Consider the following 22,209-nt stretch of genomic DNA (forward strand, 5'->3'; position numbering starts at 1 on the left):
CTGGAATTCAGAATGAAAGATCTTTCTGGAGTTAAGGTTTAACACCTCATAGCTCCTATTATGCTAATACAATCAACACCTTACCTTCATGAGATCTCTGACCCCATGCTGGTAATACTCAACAGATTATGCTGATTGGAGCAAGATTCCAGAGTATTTAACGCCAGAAAGATTTTTTGTACAAGTCATGCTAAATTGAGAAAGCCAATCAGATTACTAACGAAACATCTTCAAAAGCAAAGAAATACAGCAAGTACAACTGATTTGACGTATTACTATAGATATAGCAATGAGCAACTTTAGACCAATAGAGTACATGCTTCTCCCTGCTGAAGTCCGTATCATGGCTTCCCAAAGTTTTACATAGACACTCCCATATGTTATGGTATATGTTATCTGGAACATTGTTATCCAGAAATTTCCAAATTGCAGGAAGGCCATCTCCCATAGACTCAATTTTCATCAAATAATTTATATTTTAAAAAATGATTTCCTTTTTCTGTTTAATAATAAAGATGTACCTTGTGATTGATCCAAATTAAGATTTAATTAAAACAATCCAATTGGATGTATTTAATCTTTGAATTTTTTTTTTTTTAGACTTAAGGTATGGAGATCCAAATTACAGAAATATCCCTTATCCGGAAAACCCCAGGTCCCAAGCATTCTGGATAATAAGTCGCATACCTGTACTATAAAATATTACTTTTTATTATATGAATCCCTGCCAAAATATATAAAGTATATGATATTTACTAAACTAGATTAAATACAACAAAACAAAACCATTGGGCTTTTTTAAAGTTTTACACATTTTCAGTAGCCTTAAAATGGTCCTCAAAATAGATCAGTTCTATAACATCAATATTGCATAAAAAATTAAAATAAAAAATGAAATGTTCTTCATTTCAACAAAACCTTATGCCAACTGCAAAATTATTAGTGTAAACTATGCTATGGGGAATAACACTTGTATTTTATATACTAGGCTTTCCTAATTTCACACAACAAAAGGTTTTCCAAACCTTTATTATTCATATCAGTCACAAACGACATATTAAACTCAAATGTTCAGTCCTCAGCCTTCAATCCATTATATCTCTATATTTCAGAACCTACAATAAAAATAATGCTTTCAAGTTTCAACAAGTACTGGACAAAGGAAATACAGAGCAAGATGATGTATTGTTTTGTATCAGCAAAGTGTCTCATTGTAGGACACTGCAATTGAAGGTCTGATACATGAAATCTAAGATTATTGTTCTAGTCCTTTGTTAAAAGCACTGCTGAGCACACAGTAACAGCTATTATAAGGTTACTTCACTGTTACCACTAGCTTGATAGATCAAATTAATCTCACTTTGTTTTCCACTCTGAAAAGATGAGAATGTTGCCTTGACCATAAAAAAAGTTTCTATATCTTTCAACAAGAAATGATAAACTATTATTTGTCACAGTAGGGACAAATGAGTTGTTAGCAGGGAGTAACATGATTCTGAAAAATGGTAAGAACTGTGTTTTTCATTAATTGGAAGCTGTAAAATGTCAGTAAACAATGAAGATAGCAAAACATTATGCAATGCAAAGCAACACAAACACCATCAAAGCAAACATTGCCTTTCACCACAATGTTCATACTCACTATGTATGTAAGGCTATGGTAAAATGGGGCTTCATCAAGCTCCTAAAACCTTAAGCTTTATCCATAAATTCTTGGTGTGTAACTCTCTATCTTCAGGTGTGGGCCCTTGCGTATGTTGGAGGCATGGTGTAGTACAACTATATCTCTCTGGTATATATCAATAAAGATGGATGCCAGTTGTTCTTGAACTTAACAGTAACATAAATCCACACAGGAGTCTTAAAAGAATGCAGGAGAGCAAGGTTAGGCATATACTCACAATACAGTCGCAAATAATCAGCTTATATCCCTGCAGGGTAAATTCACTCTGGCGAATGGACGTTTCTCCTAAATTCACAAAAATCCGGATTTTACTGAACGTTACCTCTTTCGCAAGACTTGCCTTCGCCAGCTCAGACCAGGTGAAGTGCAATGGAGTGCATAGATTTTCCTCAATCTTCTGTTACTTACCTAATATTTTGTGAGTGAAAAAAACTTCTAAGTTCAAAAACACTGGTGTCTTTTTCTTTTTTCAGGGTGATAGGCTGCAAAAGTCCTAAAAAATTTTTTTTTTGTGTAACGAGTTTCCCCCATACATTTTCTAACATTTGGAACATCATATACAAGGGGGCTCGTGTGCAGAACATTAAAACAACTCTATTGACTTTATTAAGGACATGTCTAGTTATCAGTGTCAATGTAATGTATTAGATGCAACATGTAACAAAAAGACGTCCATTCAACTTTAAATTTCCAGCCGTATGTAAATTAGCCTGATCACAAGACGATTTGCGCTAGTCAGAATTGTGATGGATGCGAAGCCATCGCTGGCGAATTTTTACTGCTTAGTATATTTAGCCCTTGGTCTCTACTCTGGGCAGTAGTGCACCCAGGATGCATAACCTTCTAATTATCCTTTGCAGAAATTCAAGCTGCTCAGATAGCTGGCTCTACTCCTATCTATCACTCCTTGAGGTAAATTTACTATGTGGCGAAAATTCATCAGCGATGTCTTCGCACCCATTGCAACACTTCACCACATGAAAATTCACTGTGACAATGCTAATTTACTAAAATGCGAAGTTCCATCCTGGACGACGGACAATGCCAAATTTTCGCTAGCTGTACTTCGGCACTGCAAGGAAATCAAAGCAAAGATGCACTAGCCTTAAATTCTGCCTAGCGCAAATTCGTTAGAGGTCTTGCGCTCAGGCTAATTTGCATACGGCGGTAAATTTAAAGCTGACATGGGTCAGTGGTGTAAGAATATGGCCCCTCTGGTCATGATGGCAGATATATATAGGTGGTTAGTTAGTGTAAATAGGACAATAAAGGTAAAGGCAACTGGATTGCATAAAGTCTACCCTAGATTCAAAGAAGTTCTGGGGTAGAACGTGGGGCAAAAGTGATATTTTTCTTCTGTTGATCACTAATATCTCATTAAATTTTAATATAAATATGAAGTGTGCAACTACTTCGCTGGACAGATAGTTAAATACAATAACTTTTTTTTGCAATATGTTCTTTAAGTCATACTATATTTCTTATATATGAAATTTCCCTTCCATTGACCTTACTTTTTATTGCAAATCTGCCTAAGCTATTTCAACAGCTTAAGTGCCAATTCTGGCAGACTAGCATTAACAATGCCTTGAGCACTATTCGCCAATATTTGGTTCTATTTCTTTACTCGAAATGCCACCCTAGGCCTCATTTCCAATTTTGTCTTCACTAAGTGTCCTTTTGAGCTGATATTTCCCACCAGACTCTGCAATCAGTATGTCGTATTAAGGCTTCTACACATCTTCAAGTTTGTTGATTATCTCGAACAATATAACCTCAAGTTTCAAGTGCTTCTCTCACATCTTTTCTGTTTAAGTTTGGAGTCCTCATTTTTTTAACTCCATGTGTTCCTTATTTCCTTGGTTTATATCCAATATCACATAATACTTTTAGTGGAATATATGAGTTGTTTTATTCAAAATGATTTTATTTCAATGAATCTTATTATAAATGGTAGTTAACAGTAGCAGCAGTTGTAATTTTAAAGTGGTGGTGCGTTTTATTCCATACTGCATAGATAAATTTGTAGCAAACAAATTTCCATTCATATTGCTTTTACCTTTCTGCTGTAACTTCCAAAATTAGCCTTGCTTTTGCTGCAATATGCTTAAAATGATCAATAACATTGGGATTTTAGACATACTACCATATATACTAGGGTATAAGCTGAGTTTTTCAGCACCCAAAATGTGCTGAAAAAGTCTACCTCGGCTTATACTCGAGTCAGTACCTGCAGACAAGCGAGTGATAAAGCCAATGCGCAGAATCACCCAACCCAAACTGCATCAATTGTGCTCCTGAAATCTCCTCCTGTGCCCCGCACAGCTGCCTCATTCCTGGCTGTATTCATTAGTTCACCCAGCAGCTATTTTCCCTGCATTATATTCTTCCTGCAGTAAATGGGCATGAGCCAATAGCCCCTCCTACTTGACCTCTCCATTCAGTTTATTCACTCAAAAATACTTTATTCAAAATTGTTTGAACTTGCTGAACTTACTTAGAAAAAAAAAACCTGGTTGAGAAGGTGGCGAAATGGTTAAACGATCCTGCTCCTCCTCGCTCGCTCACTGCAGTCATAAGAAGGAATATGTGTTAGGAGTAGGGATGTAGCGAACTGCCGAAAATGCGAACGTTCGCGAACAGTTCGCGAACTTCAAACACCCGCTAAAATCGTTCGATCGAACGATCAAAGGATTTTAATCGTTCGATCGAAGGATTTTCATTCGAATCGAACGATCGAAGCCATTCGATCGAATGCTTTTCATTGGATCGAATGCTTACAATCGTTCGAACGAATGGAAATCGTTCGATTTTTAGCGGTCGAAGGAATTCGAATGGTCGAATGGTCGAACGATCGAACGCAAACTCAAAATGCGAACGTCGCGCGACGTTCGCGAACATTCGGCGGACGCGAACGGTCGAAGTTCGCGCGAACAAGTTCGCCGGCGAACAGTTCGCTACATCCCTAGTTAGGAGCAAGGGAGCAGAGAGTTAGCATAAATTGACTATAGCAATCCCCAATGCCATCTGTCGATTGGTGGATCTACTGGAGAGGTGTGTTTAGACAGGTCAGTGATTATGCTGCTGCAAGTTCTACCTGAACGCTGATTCCTCTCTACTGTGCATGCTCAGGATGTTCTGCTTATAAGTGCGTGTGTGCAGATCGCCAAGCCCCAAGGACAATTCTGAAGGGATGGGGTGAGCGAGCAGGACAGAAGCAGGAAGAACAAATGAATGAAGCAGCTGAGCTGTTTGCTTTTCAAAGACCGAGTAAGAGGTATGTAAAGAATGTAGTGAGGCATATGAATGATTAGATTTTTGTTGTGCCCAAATTTAGAAAAACTTACCAGTAGCCGCTGCATTTCTCACCCTAGGCTTATACTCGAGTCAAGACGTTTTCCCAGTTTTTGTAGGTAAAATTAGGTACCTCGGCTTATACTCGGGTCGGCTTATACTCGATTATATATGGTACATTAAAGTATTAAGAAATCTTAAATGACAATGAACTTGTGGATGCCTATTTATTAACAGTCTCATTTTGTGGTTTTAGAGGTTTCTGAAACCACAACTAAACTGACTTTCTCTAATACCCCAAATTTCATGAAATTTATTATAAAATCCAAATAAAAAAGTATGAACAGGGAAAGTCGCAAAAGCTGAAGCTTTTCAAACAATAACTATGACTTTTTTGTATTGTCGCACAAAAGTCATTGTCAAAAACTCCCAAAACCACAAAATAAAGAAAGAGCTTCCAGTTGTTAAAGGGACATCTGCCATTGATTTCTACATGTTTTCAACAGGTTTTAGCTGGAGCATTTTTGAATTTGGAATTGTCGCATAAGAAAGATTTGTATTTTGTTGCATAAGAAATCCCAAAAAGTTGTAGTAGTATTAATAATGTTCTATGATATATGATCTATGATATTCTATGATATAAATTAGCACTTTATCATAAATGGAAGGTTCACCCATCAGTTAATTTTTAGAATGTCCTATCATCTTTACAATTATTATTGATCTTTCAATATTTTCTTTATTTCTTCTTCCTGTTTTGAACTGGTCACTGACCAAACAGTCAAAGCACTAGTACTCTGTAAAGCTACAATTGTATTGTTATTTTTACTTTGTAGTATATATATGATGTTTGTCTTATTCAGTCCCTCTCCTATTCATATTACAGTCTCTTATTCAAAACATTGCCTGGTTGCTAAGATAAATAAGACCCTAGCAACCATATTGCTCTGAAATACCAATGCTGCTGAATAGAAATACCAGTTAAACAAAACAAAATGTTCAGCACTAAAAAAATATCCAATATCTAATAAGTGAATTGCAGTTTCCTGAATTATCCCCTCTGTGAAGGAGTCTTCGATCTGATATAGATGTAGTAGAACTACAAGGAACCGTACATTAGATACAAAACTATATAGTGTAGCAAGTGTATTGTGTATATACAAAAAGATGTGTGAAAAATGAGCAATAAAATCCACTTAAAGTGACTTGTGCAATGTCTCCTTTACTGTACACCCAGTGAGTCAGCCTACTCACCAGATATAGACCATAAAACATAGAAGCCAATATCTAGGCACAGATTTATCAAACGTTGAGGTGAATTTTTGAATGAAAAAAAAAATCTAATTTCAAGCTATTTTTGTGTACCTCAACTAGGGAATAGTCTAAATTTGATTCGAATTTGAAAAAAATTCTATAATTCAAATACTGAAATTTATCATATACTGTCTCTTTAAAAATTCAATGTCGACCGTTCGCCATCTGAAGTTGAATTACTATTTTAGAACCTATTTGGAGTCAATTGATGGACTTTGAAAAATCTGGGTTTTTTTGGAAAAACTTTGATTCAAATTAGATTGAATGCGCTATTACTTCGATTCGTACAATTCGAATTCAGCCGAATACGGACCTATTAGATCAAAAACTGACCTATTCTGCCAAAAAAAAACCTTTGACTTATTTTCGGTTGGTCTTTTTGAATTCGAATTTTGACGTTTTTCAAATTTGAAATTCGCCCCTTGATAAATATGCCCCCTTGTGCAGCACATTTGAATAAATGAATAAAACACTAAAAACTGGCTACTTAAAAAATATCCAATATACTGTAGGTAGATCACCTCTAAAACCATGAATCAAACAAAGATCTTCCAGTTGTAAAAGGGACATCTGTCAATGAGTCAATGACTTCTATTTAATTTTGACAGGTTTTAGCTAGAGACATTTCAGATTCAGTCAATTATTTTGTTACATAATAAATCTTGGAAACGTCACACTTTTGTCCTGCAACCGTTTCTGAAAAGGTTGCTGTTCAATAAATTAATAAATCGGTCCCAAAGTATTCATTTTGGGAAGTTTATATAGGAAAGAGGCAAAAAGGGGATTCAAGCTGAGGCTCTCCTGAATAATAGGCAGAGATGCATGTACAGCAAGGATGTATGCATTTTAAATTACATAGCTTTCTTATTTGTACAAAAAATAAATGTGCTAAAATATATAAAATAAAATAGTTATTACAATGGTTCGCTAGCAGGGTTAGCAGGGTTATTAAGAGCTACTCACTCTTCCTTGAAAGTGATAACGTCCACAATGCTCTACTCTGCAGAGTAAAGGTTGTCAAGGGAAAGAGGAAAAATATTTGTGCACATTGTAATTGCTGTAATGTAATATGGGTAATTCAATTTAATATTTCATTTTGTGCATCCTAGGGACAGGCCAAAGGGATAAAAGATACTAAATTCATTTAAAAGGTTTTAAGCAGACTTAAAGGGGAACATTTACTAAGGGTCGAAGTAAAATCATTCGACTTCGAATATCAAAGGATTTACCGCAAATACTTCGATTGATTGATCGAAGGGAAAATGGTTCGATCGAATCGATCAAATCAATCGAATCAAAGTCGTAGTCTAAGGTCGAAGTAGCCTATTCAATGGTCGAAGTACCAAAAAAAACCTTTTGAAATTCGAAAGTTTTTTACTTCGAATCCTTCACTCGAGCTTAGTAAATGTGCCCCATAAAGTATGGAGTTTCAAACTATAGATGGATAGGTCACATACCTGTACAATTACATTCTTTTTAAGGTGCTTTGCTTAAAACTATTATTATTAAGCATTGTTGGAAATATAATATAATACAGCACAGTAATTATGCATACATTGCAGCCAAAATAGTGACTCACTTGGAATGAGAAAAGTCACCAATCACCATGGTCCTCCTACCATTCAACATACAGGAGTAATACACTGTCAATGGCAATGCTCAAATCTTTACAGAACCATTTTTGTAAATAAGGTCTATTTCACAGCACCTAAGATTCCAGCACATATGCTTAAAAAATATTTTATTTCCTTACACAGGTTTAAAGGTAACATAAGCCTTTTATGGTGTGTCCCACCACACATACAACTCTTTAATCAAGGTGCACACCTCAAAATCTCCCTATGACTATAGTGCCATTTGGGCATGAGTTGCATAACACCATAGACTATGGCATCTGTATGCTATGCTATAATAAGAAAAGAGTTCAGAATTAATCTTTTTGCTTGTATCTTTGCACCCTATTGATAGTATGGTCATCTGCACATCTGTGAATTTCTACAATAGCAACATATAGTAATTCTGTGTAATTCTGGTATATAACCATCCATGGGGCAAATTCACTAAGATCCAAAGTTGCGCCAGCGACAGCTTCGACCGCACTTCACCAGGCGTAGTTTCGGCAGCGCTACGCAAATTCACTAAAATGCAAAGTTGCGCTCAGGAAGGCAAAGCAAAGTTATGCTAGCGATGCTTAATTTGCATACGGCGCAAAGTTAAAATATAATGGACGTATATGCTGCAGCAACTACATTACACTACACAAGCACAGGAAACCTTTAAAAAATAAATTAAGGTGTTTTATTGCCCTACACATGTGCCCACTGTATCGTTGAATTGCCATATGTTAGGAAATGTAGGGAGGAAGGAGGGTACCCCCAAAAAAAATTTAGCCTATTTTTCATACTATCACCCTTAAAAAAAGTAAAAGACGCCAGAATTTTTTGGGACTTAGAAAAAATTTCAACTATTTTTGGACAAACTCTTATCTATTGTATTGAACTTCGCCTGGTCTGACCTGGCTAAGTAAAGTTTGGCGCAAGAGGCAACGTTCAGTAAAATGCGCAAGTTAGTGGATTAGAGTAGTTACGTCCCTTGGCCATAGTGAAACTTCACCTGGCGTAAGGGTACGAAGTATCGCTAGCGAGTCTACGCCAGCACCCGTTAGTAAATCAGCGAAGTAACAAAATTACGTTACGCTGGTGAATTTGCACTAGCGTTAGCCGCTTCGCGCTTTAGTAAAGTTGCCCCTATATTTTGTTGGACTACACCCGACCCCCTACACACTGTTCATGTGAACATCAGTCATTACATTTTTTATATCCCCAAACACTTAAGTGTGCATTTGCAACAAATATGCCAGATTTGAACATACAAGCCACTAAATATCATTCTAGTTTCTAGTGCAGACATGAAGAGTTTCTCTTTGGTAAATTGGCTGTCCAAGATAGGTGAGCAATCAAAATAATGAATTTTAGATTAAATAATTGTAAGAAAAGTGCTAAATACGTGCTTTAATGAATTAGATTTCTTTACCAATAAACATGTTTTTGGTTGGAGGACACCTTTCAATATGAATACATCAGCAAAACCTGATGTAAGGACCATTTGGGATTTGAACTTATACTTATGGTTAAAAACTGGTGACCATAGTGGTTATTTATTAAAATAATATAGGTGCTACATAGCCCTAGTGCAGTTGTTAGTTTTGATCTGTCTGTTACAAGCCATGCATTAGATTAAAAGCATGGCCAAGGGGGTAAATCACTATGAGGAATGCTAATTATCATGGTAATTATCATGGTAATTATCATTCTTATTATTCTTATTATCATTCTTACCACAATATCCCATTCATCCCTATTATCATCTGAATTTACAGTATGATAAACAATGAAAGCAAACATCTGATACTGTTGTAAACTTATTATATACACACATTCTAAGCTTCTTCGAGATTTACGGGGCAAATTCACTAAGCCGCGATGCGCCGAACGCTAGCGTTAATTCGCTAGCGTTTGGCATTTTCGCTACTGCGCAAATTCACTAACGAACGCTGGCGTAGTTTCGCTAGTGTTACTTCGCAACCTTACGCCAGGCGGATTTTCGCTAGCGACGAAACTACGCAAATTCACTAACTTGCGCAGTGTACCGAACGCTACCTTTTACGCTAGACTTCCAGACCTGGCGAAGCGCAATAGAGTAGATAGGGATTGTTTAAAAAAAAGTCAATTTTTTTTCTAAGTCCCAAAAAACGCTGGCGTGTTTTCTACATGATGGCTGAAAAAGATCGAAATTTTTTTGGGGCTCCCCTTCCTCCCCCCTACATTTCCTGACTCATGGCAACTTACCTAGACAGTGGGCACATGTGTAGGGCAAAATAAAATTTTTATTTGCTGATTTGAAGGTTTTCTAGGCATTTGTAGTGCAGATACGTGTTCCTCCATTGAAATTTGAATTTCGCGCCGTATGCAAATTAGCCTTCGCTAGCGCAACTTCGCTTTATATAGCAAATCAACGCTAGCGCAACTCCGCAACCTTACGCTACCCCTGTGCGCAACTTCGGATTTTAGTGAATTTGCGAAGCCCAGGCGAAGTGCGGCAAAGTGCGGCGAAGTTGCGCCTGGCGCAACTTCGCATCTTAGTGAATTTGCCCCGTAGTTTCTTAATATTAGTTTTCCACTAAAATAAAAAGAAGGGTTTCAAGGAAAAAATTGATTGCCACTTTGCTCCATACCCTGATGCTCAAGCAATCCATGTATTATCTGTGTAGTAAGTATTTGAAATCACAAATGTACATGCAGTAATGGTGTAAGGCTGCAACACTGTAAAGGGTGGTTAATCAATTAAGTGGCTGCATATTGTTAAAAAAACAAAATAATTTAGGAGGGATAAAGTTCCCTGTATCAGAGTAATAATCCATTTTTATTTGCAGATGACACAAAACTATGCAGCCCAACTAATTTCATCCAGGATGCAGCATCCTTGCAACAGGATCTTGACAAATTGGCAATCTTGGTGGCTCAGTGGCAGATAAGATTTAATGTCCAAGCTAGAATATGCCATACAGTTTTGGTCTCCAGCACTCAAACTGGACATTATTGCATTAGAGTGGTCCAGAGAAGGGCAAAGGATCTTTATTAGGGATGCACCGAATCCACTATTTTGGATTCGGCCGAACCCCCGAATCCTTTGTGAAAGATTCGGCCGAATACCGAACCGAATCCTAACCCTAATTTGCACATGCAAATTAGGGGTGGAAAGGGGAAAAAAATGTACTTCCTTGTTTTGGTGACAAAATATTTTTCCCTCCCTGCCCCTCATTTGCATATGCAAATTAGGATTAGGATTCGGTTCAGCTGGGCAGAAGGATTCGGCCGAATCCTTGCCGAATCCCGAACCGATTCCTGGATTTAGTGCAACCCTAATCTTTATATAATAATCTCTCTAATGCTTTATTTAGCGGTAGTTCCTTCCATCTGACACATGGGCACCCATTACAATTATAAAATAGGAGGTTCCATCTAAATATTTGGAAGGGTTTTTTTTACAGTGAGAACTGTGAAGATGTGGAATTATCTCCCTGAATCAGTTGTACTGATTATAAGATAGGAGGTTCCATCTAAATATTTGGAAGGGTTTTTTTTACAGTGAGAACTGTGAAGATGTGGAATTATCTCCCTGAATCAGTTGTACTGGCTGATACATTAGATAGCTTTGAGAATGGGTTGGATGGCTTTTTAGCAAGTGAGGAAATACAGGGTTATGGAAGATAGCTCATAATACAAGATAATCCAGGGACTGGTCTGATTGCCATCTTGGAGTCAGGAAGGAATTTTTCTTCCTCTGAAGCAAATTGGAGAGGCTTCAAATGGGGCTTTTGCCTTCCTCTGTATCAACTAGCAGTTAGACAGTTTATACAGTATAGACTTAAGAGGTTGAACTTGACGTGGGCGTGTGTCTTTTTAAACCTAACTTTGTATGTTACTAGGTTATATTTAGATCCATGTTGCAAACTTGAGTCATAGTGGTAATACAGTATTTACTGTAACCATGCAGAATGAGGTTTTCTAATGTGTCTATTAAATAGATGATTTGGCAAATAGATAACTATCTTCCCTAAACAAAATATTTCTGCATGTCCAATTTTCATCACCATTCACTATTCATAAACACATATCTTACCACTAGAAATGAATATTATATTTTTAGTGTCCTTAGTATATTTTGAGCTACTTTATATATTTAATACCATTTTAAAAAGCTTTTTGTGACCAATATGGTTCTAACAAATTCCTATTGATGATGTGATTTTGTTTTCAGAGGCGGCAATTTGAGGGGAAAAAAATCCATTAAGGAGGCTGATGCTTAATGCTTACTGAGGGGCTGATTATGAGTTGCCATTTGAAAGGTCAGTTTTAATGCAATAAGCATTGTACATGTTGGTGACTCGCTGATTCATTGGATCGGAGAATTTTGAATATAATTAATCTTAAATAGTCTGTTTTATTTGTACATTTTTATAGCATGCCTTTCAATAATATAAACATGCACACACCAGGAGCTGTTTGCATAAAATAGAGTTTGTGCTTTTGAAAAATTGATTTCCATTTTTGTGTATAAAAATATATCTTAAGTAAACATATTAAGATGTAAAGCTTAAAAAGAAACAGAATTAATACATCATATGGTGCTTTGTCCCCACTGAGACCTAAAACAGTTTGTATTAAAAAAATAGAAAACTGTAAATAATAATAATATAATGAAAGGTAAATTTAGTGCCATAAAAAGGAGAAGAATGTTTTTATCATTATGTCTATAAGCATTATAAACATTTTACTGTATATAGTGCACCATTTGGGAAATTAAGACAAAGAAAATTATGATGCAGAATTTCAAAAAAATAAAAATATATAATAAATGAGGATACATACAACTCTAAATACTTTGTGTAGAATAAATCAACAAAAAGTGTACCTTGATCTTCACTTATGATAGCATATCTCTAAGCCTTAAACTTTACGTTAAAAAGGCTGAGTGATTTTATACAGGTCAATAAATTCTATAGTGAGACTGTATCTATATATACAGGTATAGGACCTATTATCCAGAATGCTTGGGACCTTGGGTTTTCCGGATAACGTATCTTTTCGTAATTTTCCTTCATATCCTAAGTCTACTAGAAAATCAAGCAAACATTAAAAAAATATTCTTTATTCTATCTTCTTGTACACCTGTTGCAGTAACGCTAATTGGGGAAATGTATATATAACTTTTTTTAAGTTTTTTGCGAATTATATAAATAGGAATAAAAATCTCATTTTGCAATGCAATATTCTTCATTAAGCAGTTATTGCATTCTGAATTTAAATTTTCAAGGTGTCCTTGAAGGTGGCATTAACATAACTTTTTCAGTACAAAGTTTTATTACAAACACTGCACACTGTTGCAAACTGTGCAGCTTCACCAATTCTGCAGCTCAGTTTACTGAAAAAAGTATTAAAATGGTTTAAAAACAAGAACCAAAATGAAGGCTTGTTTCGAATACGCTTTCTCAAGGCAAAATTAAACCATTTTAATAAATTTTTCAGTAAACTAAACTACAGAATTGGCAAAGCTGCACACAGATCTGAGATAATAGTTCTGGTGCTGCATTCATTTTTAATTCTAAGGCACTGGGGATTTGTGGTTTTCAGGGAAGCTAGTCTCTCCCCAAAGAGATAGAAAGTTAAATTACATGAACACAGTCCTCAGCATCCTCTCTTCTCCCTCATATGGTGTCCCAGGGCCAAGATAGAAATACAATCAGATAGGAGTTCTTAGAACAGAGCCACCTCTATTCTATTTTCTTTTTCCGATCTAAAATTCATGAATTGACGGCTTTTTTGAAATTACTTGTTAATTAACTCACTTTCTACAATTTTATATTTATTAAGCACTTAATTAATTAATTATTGAAACAATTGATTAACTTTAACTCAGTACATACAGTAATTAATTGATTGGTGTGATGGCACAGAATTGGTTTTATTACAAATTCATTGATTAATTAATTCTTGGAATGGCACAGAATTGATTTGGATACTATAGCACCTTGTGTGAATGAATTGGCACTCAGCACTTTTTAATATTTGATGCATTTATATAATTAATTATTTAAAATTAATTCTGGGAGAAATTTGGAGAGTGTGGGGTTTTAATACTATTCTACTTATGACAAAAACCAATAATATTTAAATGGAAAGTAAATGTGCTGCATTGATAAAAATTAGCTTTTATTTTTATTTTCAGTGCAACATATGGTCTTTGGGCATTGCAGTCACTGAGCTGGCTGAAGCAATACCGTGAGTATATCCCAGTCTTTGTTTCTGTGTTGTGTTACACTTGCTTATGGTTTTGAATAAACATGGATATTCAGAATCTAGTAAAAGTAAGTAAAAGGCAATTGGACATTTAGGGATTAGTTACTAAAATCCAAATGTATCTCATATTTTATTAAAAAAAAAAAAACATGGCCAAACTCCCATGTCCGACCAATTTATTAATAAAAAACACTTGATTTAACCAGATCAGATGGAAAAACTTAAAATCAAGAGAAAACTCAAATTGCTTAAATTTTTCGAGCTTTCTCCCCGAATTGCTCTAATTTTTCTGGCTTTTTTCTGAATTTTTCGAGTTTTTGCCTGATAACCCAGAAAAAGTTGGATTTTTGGGCTAAACCCAGCACAGACCACGAAAACTTCAAATTGAGATAGGTGCCTATCCTTTTGACTTATACAGGACCTCGACCGATTTAAGATGGAGGATTTTCTGATTTAGGCTTTTTGCGGCATCGGAGTATAATACAGCTCTAAAAAATTTAGTTTCTTTTTCCTCTATAAATTTGAGTTTTCTAGTGAAAAAAACTTTTTTTTGAGATTTTAACATTTGGATTTTAATAAATACCCCCCTTATAGTTTTTATTGAAAACGCTTCACCACTCATCCAAGTGGTTTCTTCAGTTTAACTGAAGTGGTAGGGAATTTGGAGTGGTGAAAACATTTTCAAGAAAAACTCTTGAAGGGGCAAATTCACTAAAGGGTGAAGTGGCTAACACTGGCGTGACATCATTTTGGGACTTCATTAACGGGCACTGGTATAAATTCGCTGGTGAAGGAGATAGACTGTAGAGATACTTCGCACTCTAACGCCAGGCGAATCTTTGCTCTGGTGAATGGTCGTAACTATGCAAATTCACTAAGATGCGGATTTTAATGAACGTTACCTCTTGCGCCAGACTTGCCTTCACCACCACAGATCAGACGAAGTGCAATAGAGTAGATAGGAGTTCCCCATTTTTCTAAGTCTTTTGCAGTTTTTCAGGCTGCAAAAGATCGTAATTTTTGTTAGGGTACCCGGCTTCCCCCCTACATTTCCTAACATATGGCACATAAACTATACACTGGGCACATGTGTAGGGCATGATAACAACTTTATCTTATTTAAGGTTCCCTGGGCTTGTGTAGTGTAATGTATTTGCTACAACATATACATCCATTGAAATTTAACTTCCCGCTGTATGCAAATTAGCCAACGCTAGCGCAACTTCGCTTTGGTTGCCGAATTAACGCTAGCGAAACTTCACCATTGTTCGGCGCCCTGGACGCAACTTCGCATTTTAGTGAATTAGCGTTGTCCTGGCAAATTTTTGCCTGGCGAAGTGTGGTAATGTGAGTGAAGCCATCGCCGGCAAATTACCAGCTACACTTTTATTCCATGGATGGTAGTGTAACACCTATTTGGGCCACCCGGGGGTTAATTCACCAGCTAGAACACTAGAGCATGGGTTACACGCGACTTACACCCAGGGCAGGGCCTTCGCTAAGTGGAAGTGTTCCCTCTATGGTGTAGTGCAACTACATCCCCCCCCCCAGGCTACTGTGCACACAAAAACAACTTGGGCGCCAGGAGGTTCTTAACAATCAGGAATGGTTTATTATGCCAAAAAGGGCAAATGACCACAGGTTTCAGTACTCACGCAGGAGTTGAGGAAAACAGTATATTGAGAGTTCACACAGATCAAAGGCAGGCTCACACAGAGAGTATACAGGCAAATGCAGTACAACCTTTCCCTCCTGGAAGTTGTCAGGCAAGCAGCTTCTACGCTACAGTCCCTCTTCACTGAGGTCCCTGAATGGAGGCAACACACACAGAGCCTCTGGGAAGCTACTCCCTTTCTGCAAATCCTTGTTGGAGCTTCAGCTGCTCTTTCTCTCTATCCTATCTGCCTTTCTCTCCTAGAGAGACTATGACAAGTCTGCCCTAGTATATCTGTTCCTCATTCACGGGGTTTCCTGGTCCCCGACTTGGACACATGCCTTCTTCTGGGCCTATTGCACTCAGTCCCCCTGAGCACATCCAGCTGGAATCACATCCAGAGGCAAAAGAGGAAGAGGCCACTTCCTGCACACACTATATAGGAGTGTGTCAGAGCAGTGTCATCAAATCTCTCAGCCTATCACTGTAAAGGTTATTCTGTAACAGGGATTCTACCCAATAACCCAAGGAAATGGTGAAAAGATTAACTCTATAGGGCCTGTATCCCTAAAGGGCCCTACATTCACCTGGGGGGAAAAAAACCATTTCTCCTGACAATGGTTTAACAATCCCCAACATTTCAACTTACAGTACCATCACATCCACTTCTGGTATCCTCTCCTAGGCATACCTGGTAACAATGGTCACTGCAAAGGAAACACACACAGCATACACAATACTGTATTAACATTAAATAATAACAGTTGCAGTTGGTCAACTTTATTATACGCCAAAACTTTCTTTCCTCCCAAGGGTCCACACAGGTCATCCTTGAAGTGCAGAAACAAGGCAGAAGAGTTGTGGTGGGGATCAATAGTCCTGAATTAGAACCCACTTAGTCCAGCAGTCCTTCCTGCCACAAAAAAAAACAAGCAAGCAGCACTCTAGGCATCTCACTCTGCAGGAGTCCATAGAAGAGCTGTAGCAAACATCAGAAGAATCCATCCTCCAGGTTCTTCTCTTCCAGATCCATGATCCGGGATCACACATAAGCAGGAAATGGCTCCATCCGGGACATCCATCTTCCTCCCATCCAAGCGCATGAAAAATCCCTTGCGTGGGAACAAATGGACGCCAGCGAAATCTCGCTTGGCGTGACTAGTAGTGGCGCAGGCGTAAAAGGGTAATCGGGAAAAACCTCCAAGCCCGAACCCACGGCCTAACATGCGCTCGCACAAAAACAGACATTGCGTGCAGGACTGCCCTTTGCCTATCCGGTCTGCCAGCCTGTCAGCAAAATTTAAAGAGACACTACTCAAAATAGCAAAAGTTGCACAGCCTGGTAATTAAAGGGTTAATGCCCCACGTTGGGCGCCAAATGTAACACCTATTTGGGCCACCCGGGGGTTAATTCACCAGCTAGAACACTAGAGCATGGGTTACACGCGACTTACACCCAGGGCAGGGCCTTCGCTAAGTGGAAGTGTTCCCTCTATGGTGTAGTGCAACTACATCCCCCCCCCAGGCTACTGTGCACACAAAAACAACTTGGGCGCCAGGAGGTTCTTAACAATCAGGAATGGTTTATTATGCCAAAAAGGGCAAATGACCACAGGTTTCAGTACTCACGCAGGAGTTGAGGAAAACAGCATATTGAGAGTTCACACAGATCAAAGGCAGGCTCACACAGAGAGTATACAGGCAAATGCAGTACAACCTTTCCCTCCTGGAAGTTGTCAGGCAAGCAGCTTCTACCCTACAGTCCCTCTTCACTTAGGTCCCTGACTGGAGGCAACACACACAGAGCCTCTGGGAAGCTACTCCCTTTCTGCAAATCCTTGTTGGAGCTTCAGCTGCTCTTTCTCTCTATCCTATCTGCCTTTCTCTCCTAGAGAGACTATGACAAGTCTGCCCTAGTATATCTGTTCCTCATTCACGGGGTTTCCTGGTCCCCGACTTGGATACATGCCTTCTTCTGGGCCTATTGCACTCAGTCCCCCTGAGCACATCCAGCTGGAATCACATCCAGAGGCAAAAGAGGAAGAGGCCACTCCCTGCACACACTATATAGGAGTGTGTCAGAGCAGTGTCATCAAATCTCTCAGCCTATCACTGTAAAGGTTATTCTGTAACAGGGATTCTACCCAATAACCCAAGGAAATGGTGAAAAGATTAACTCTATAGGGCCTGTATCCCTATAGGGCCCTACAGTAGGTTTGTAGTAAACAACAAAATATTGTCTCTGAATGTACATTTTATCAGTTTGTGAGTTCTGAAATGTATTTATTTATACCCATTAGCATTGCAACATTTACGAGAAGAATTTGTTGGAAAAACAAGGTGATCCTCCAAGCCTGGGTCAGCCATACAATTGGTAAGTTATCCACATTCCATTTGACTTAAGTCCCTGTGATTTAGGAAACGCGATGGAGGGGCGGGGAGGAGAACGCAGGCAGAGAAGGAGAACGCAACGGAGGGGAGGAGAACAAGAAAGAGGGGAGGATAAGGTATCAGGAGGGAGGGAACCCGTCTAGGGGAAGGCAGGAGACAATTTTAGAGGTAGGTGACCTGCGCCCCTCTATTATTGCGCCCTAGGCAGCTGCCTCTTCTGCCTACCCCTAGATCCGGCCCTGATATAGATAGCTAGATAGAAATATAGACTAAAGATAAAATACATCCAGAGAAAAATGAGGCTTCAACTCGTGACATCGGCCTAATATGTGCTAGTGCTTGATTTTAGTTCATTAAATTTTATTTGACTGGACTTGTATCATCAGAAGTGGAAGTTTATGTTGTAGATTCCTTTTCCATTTGTGTTGCAGATTCCTCTTCCATTATTATAATTTATTTAATAATCAACAGACATGTAAATAAGATAAAAAATACTTACAGATTAAAGAAAGGTGTAATCCTGGGAGAGGATGGTAAATAATTATATGCATTAATTTGCTACACCAAGCAGGTGCTACTGTTCACTGGAAAAAGTGCTGGCCTGGGTTAATTCTAAATGACCATCTTTTTCCTTTCTTGATTGGTTTGCCTGCACTGGACCATGTCATACACATTCGAAAGCCTTAGTTTTGCCCTTTTTTTAAGATATTCAGTCTGCTGCATTTACACAACCAGCAAGAATTAGGAAGAAGTTCTAGAAGATTGCATCATGTTTTAATCTGCACTGAAAAGTTCAACTTCCCCCTGCGTGTAGCTACACAGAGTGAAGCAGACCAGGGATTGGCCTGAAAAATGGGAAGAGATGAGAGCTACACTTTGATCACAGCTAGTAAGAAGGTGCACAAACAGGAAAATAATATAGTGGTTTAGTGAGCAAAAGTGTGCTTAAGCTGTAGGTTTTTTTATGCATGCACACCTTCCCTTTTCCTTTAAAGGGGTGGTTAACCTTAACATTAACTTTTACTATGTTATCGTATGGGTTATGCTAAGCAAATTTTCAATTGGTCTTTATTTTTTATACTTTTTGAATTATTTGCCTTCTTGATTTATTTTATATTTATTGCTATGGCTATTTTTTATTACTTATTTTCTAATCAGGCCCTCTCCTATTCATATTCGAGTTTATTATTATTGCTGAAATTGCAAACTGGAGAGTTGCTGAATAAAAAGCCAAATTACTCAAAACCACAAATAATAAAAAATCAAAACCAATTGCAAATTGTCTCAGAATATCACCCCCTACAGCATAATAAAAGTTAGCTCAAAGGTGAACAACCCTTTTAAGACAAAGGAATAAATCCTTTTATAATTTAGATAAGTAACTAAACTGACTTTTGAAGGCCAGAATATCAACTTATTCCAGGATCTGTCTAGATTTACTTTTATTAAAAGACAACAGTTAAAGCCCCTTACCAACTCTCAGAGCAAATAACCTAAAATACAGATGGGGATATCCATTGCCTCAACATGACTCCCAAAAGGATGAACAATGCTTCTTCCACGTCTTCAATGTCTGGTAATATTAAACACTGGGTCAATCCCGTCCCAAAAGTCACATTGTTAACTGTTGCCTAGTTAGCTAAATCATTGTGAGGTGGTCCCAAAGCTCCACAAGTACATGCCAGTTCTCCTCTACCCTTTTATTTTATACCATTTAATACCATATTGTGAGTTACTTACTGGCCTGAAACATCCAGTTTGCCTTTCCCTACATTTTAAAGGTATAGCGTCTGACATGAGTACCTGTCTGAAAATTTCCCCCCGCAACATTTTAGTGCCACAATGGTTTCCACTTGGTTCAAGGTACACCCCTTGCTTCTAGATGGTTGTGCCATAACTTTTCTTGCATCCTTTCTGTTTATGTTTAAGTTCATATTAACACTGTTTTCAAAGTTAAATATGCAAATGTATACCAATAGTTTTATGCTTTTTTATGCTTTTTCATACACACACCAAAATATGGCCAACTTAATTTCTTAAGCGATATTGAGACAAAAGTGAAAGTGTTTTTCTCTGCAACTTTGACTTCTCAGTACAAAATACACCAAAGTCAGTCGGCATTTTTTGCAGCGACTTTTTCAGCACAACACAGCGGAGTCAATTACCATTTTTGCAGCAACTTTTTTAACACAACATACATCAAAGTCTATGGGTATTTTCATGGTGACTTTTTCTCTGCAACAATTTTCATGGAGAAATTTTACTGTGGTTTAGCAAAATGGTGAGATTCTGCTGCAAGCGAGATTCTGCTGCAAACCCATACATAGTGAAAAATATCACTAATGATATTCTGTTTATTGACCTTGTATGGCTTGGCAACTGTTTGGGAAGAGAACATGTGGAAGTGATTAGATACAGTCAACAAAGTAAGCTTAACCACTGAGCTACAGGAAGAAAAGACAAGAAATGGCTGTTAAAACTCAAGTCAAAAAGTCAATGGTCATTGAAACTGAATTGCAAGCACTAAATATTACAGTTTATGTGTATCATTTCTCATATACGCTCTCTTGTGAATTACAAGCACTTGAGTTTAGAAGTGTCAATGTCACATTATGAAAACTGAAAACTGTCATTGTGTGAATGGGAAATTATGCTATGGAATATATGTTGTGCATGTGTAAAATAAACAGATAGATATCTTTGGAAAATTAATAGATTAAAATGACTTTTAGCTAATCTGCAGGATAAGCAATTAGGGCAAATTGTCTGAGTTATCTTATTTTTTCCACAAATCGAATTTTTTCACAAATCAGTCCAGGCATTGCAAGTGGTATGCGTTAATGCTTAATGATTAAGCCCAGAGGCAATGATCCCCACTTTTAATCAATTGACGCTGGTTGAGCTTCCTGTACAAATATTTATACTTATTGGCGCTTAATTAATGTGCTTACAAGCAAGTGACCGCCACTACAGTAGCCAGGGATGGATTTACATAGTGGGTGCCCCTAGGTCCACTGCCCCTGTCCCCTCCCTTTTATTTGTGCAAATATTCATCATCTGGACTGGAGAAAGGGGGATTGGCGAACAGGAAATTTAAAAAACGATTGTGTTTCCAGCCCATTCCCAGTGTTTTTGAACCAATGTGGGTGTGGTTGGGCAGCATGCCGCCCCCCTAAAATCCTGCAACGCTAAGCCCGGGCCTAGGTGGCCTTTCCACAAATCCGGGCCTGACAGTAGCAACATTTATTTACACGTTTCATGTTCCCCAGTGCTTGTGCCATATACTATATTGTTTCAGGAGTCAGAGCCAGGAGTTCAGAGAGAATTAACAGCTTGAATAGCAATTATGTTTGCAGATGCTTCAAAACCTGTGAATTTATATATATTTTTGGAATTTGGGTAGAATTAAATTTTTTTGGTGGTAAAGGACCCCTTTAAGCTCGAGCAACTAAACAACCGTTAATTCCAGTTATAAGAGTTGCACAACAAAACAAAACATAAAAAACACAAAAAAAATCTGTATAGCTGTGCCAACCATAATTGCATCTATCATGCCTCTTTGTAAGGCCAAATGCCTCAGGAGTAGTGAGGACCAAGGGAGGAAATAAAAATGTCCAAGTTCGCAGTACAGATAAGGATGAAACAGAAGAATGGTCAAACAGGCAACAAGATCAGTCCAGGCAGAAGAGGTTCAAGGTCGAAGTTTTCAGGCAAAGGTCGGTACACAAATATCAAGAAGTTCGCAATGAATCACACCCAGGAGTAGTAAACTAAACCTATAATCGGGCATTGAGGGAATCCCGGAGTTGCTTTAAATAGGCCAGGTTTCGGCGCCAATTTTGGCCTGCTTAGAACTGTGAGACTGGATCAAAATGGACTGACGAAGCTCAGGAGGAACAAAGGCTACGCCCACAGGAGTTTCCACAGGAGCAGAAGATTGAATGGACAAGAGATGCGAAGCAAGGGAAGGGAACAGGGCAGCAATGATCTTTGTAGGAGGCAAAATGGATTCT

This window comes from Xenopus laevis, chromosome 7L, assembly GCF_017654675.1.
Source record: "Xenopus laevis strain J_2021 chromosome 7L, Xenopus_laevis_v10.1, whole genome shotgun sequence".
NCBI classification, from domain to species: Eukaryota; Metazoa; Chordata; class Amphibia; order Anura; family Pipidae; genus Xenopus; species Xenopus laevis.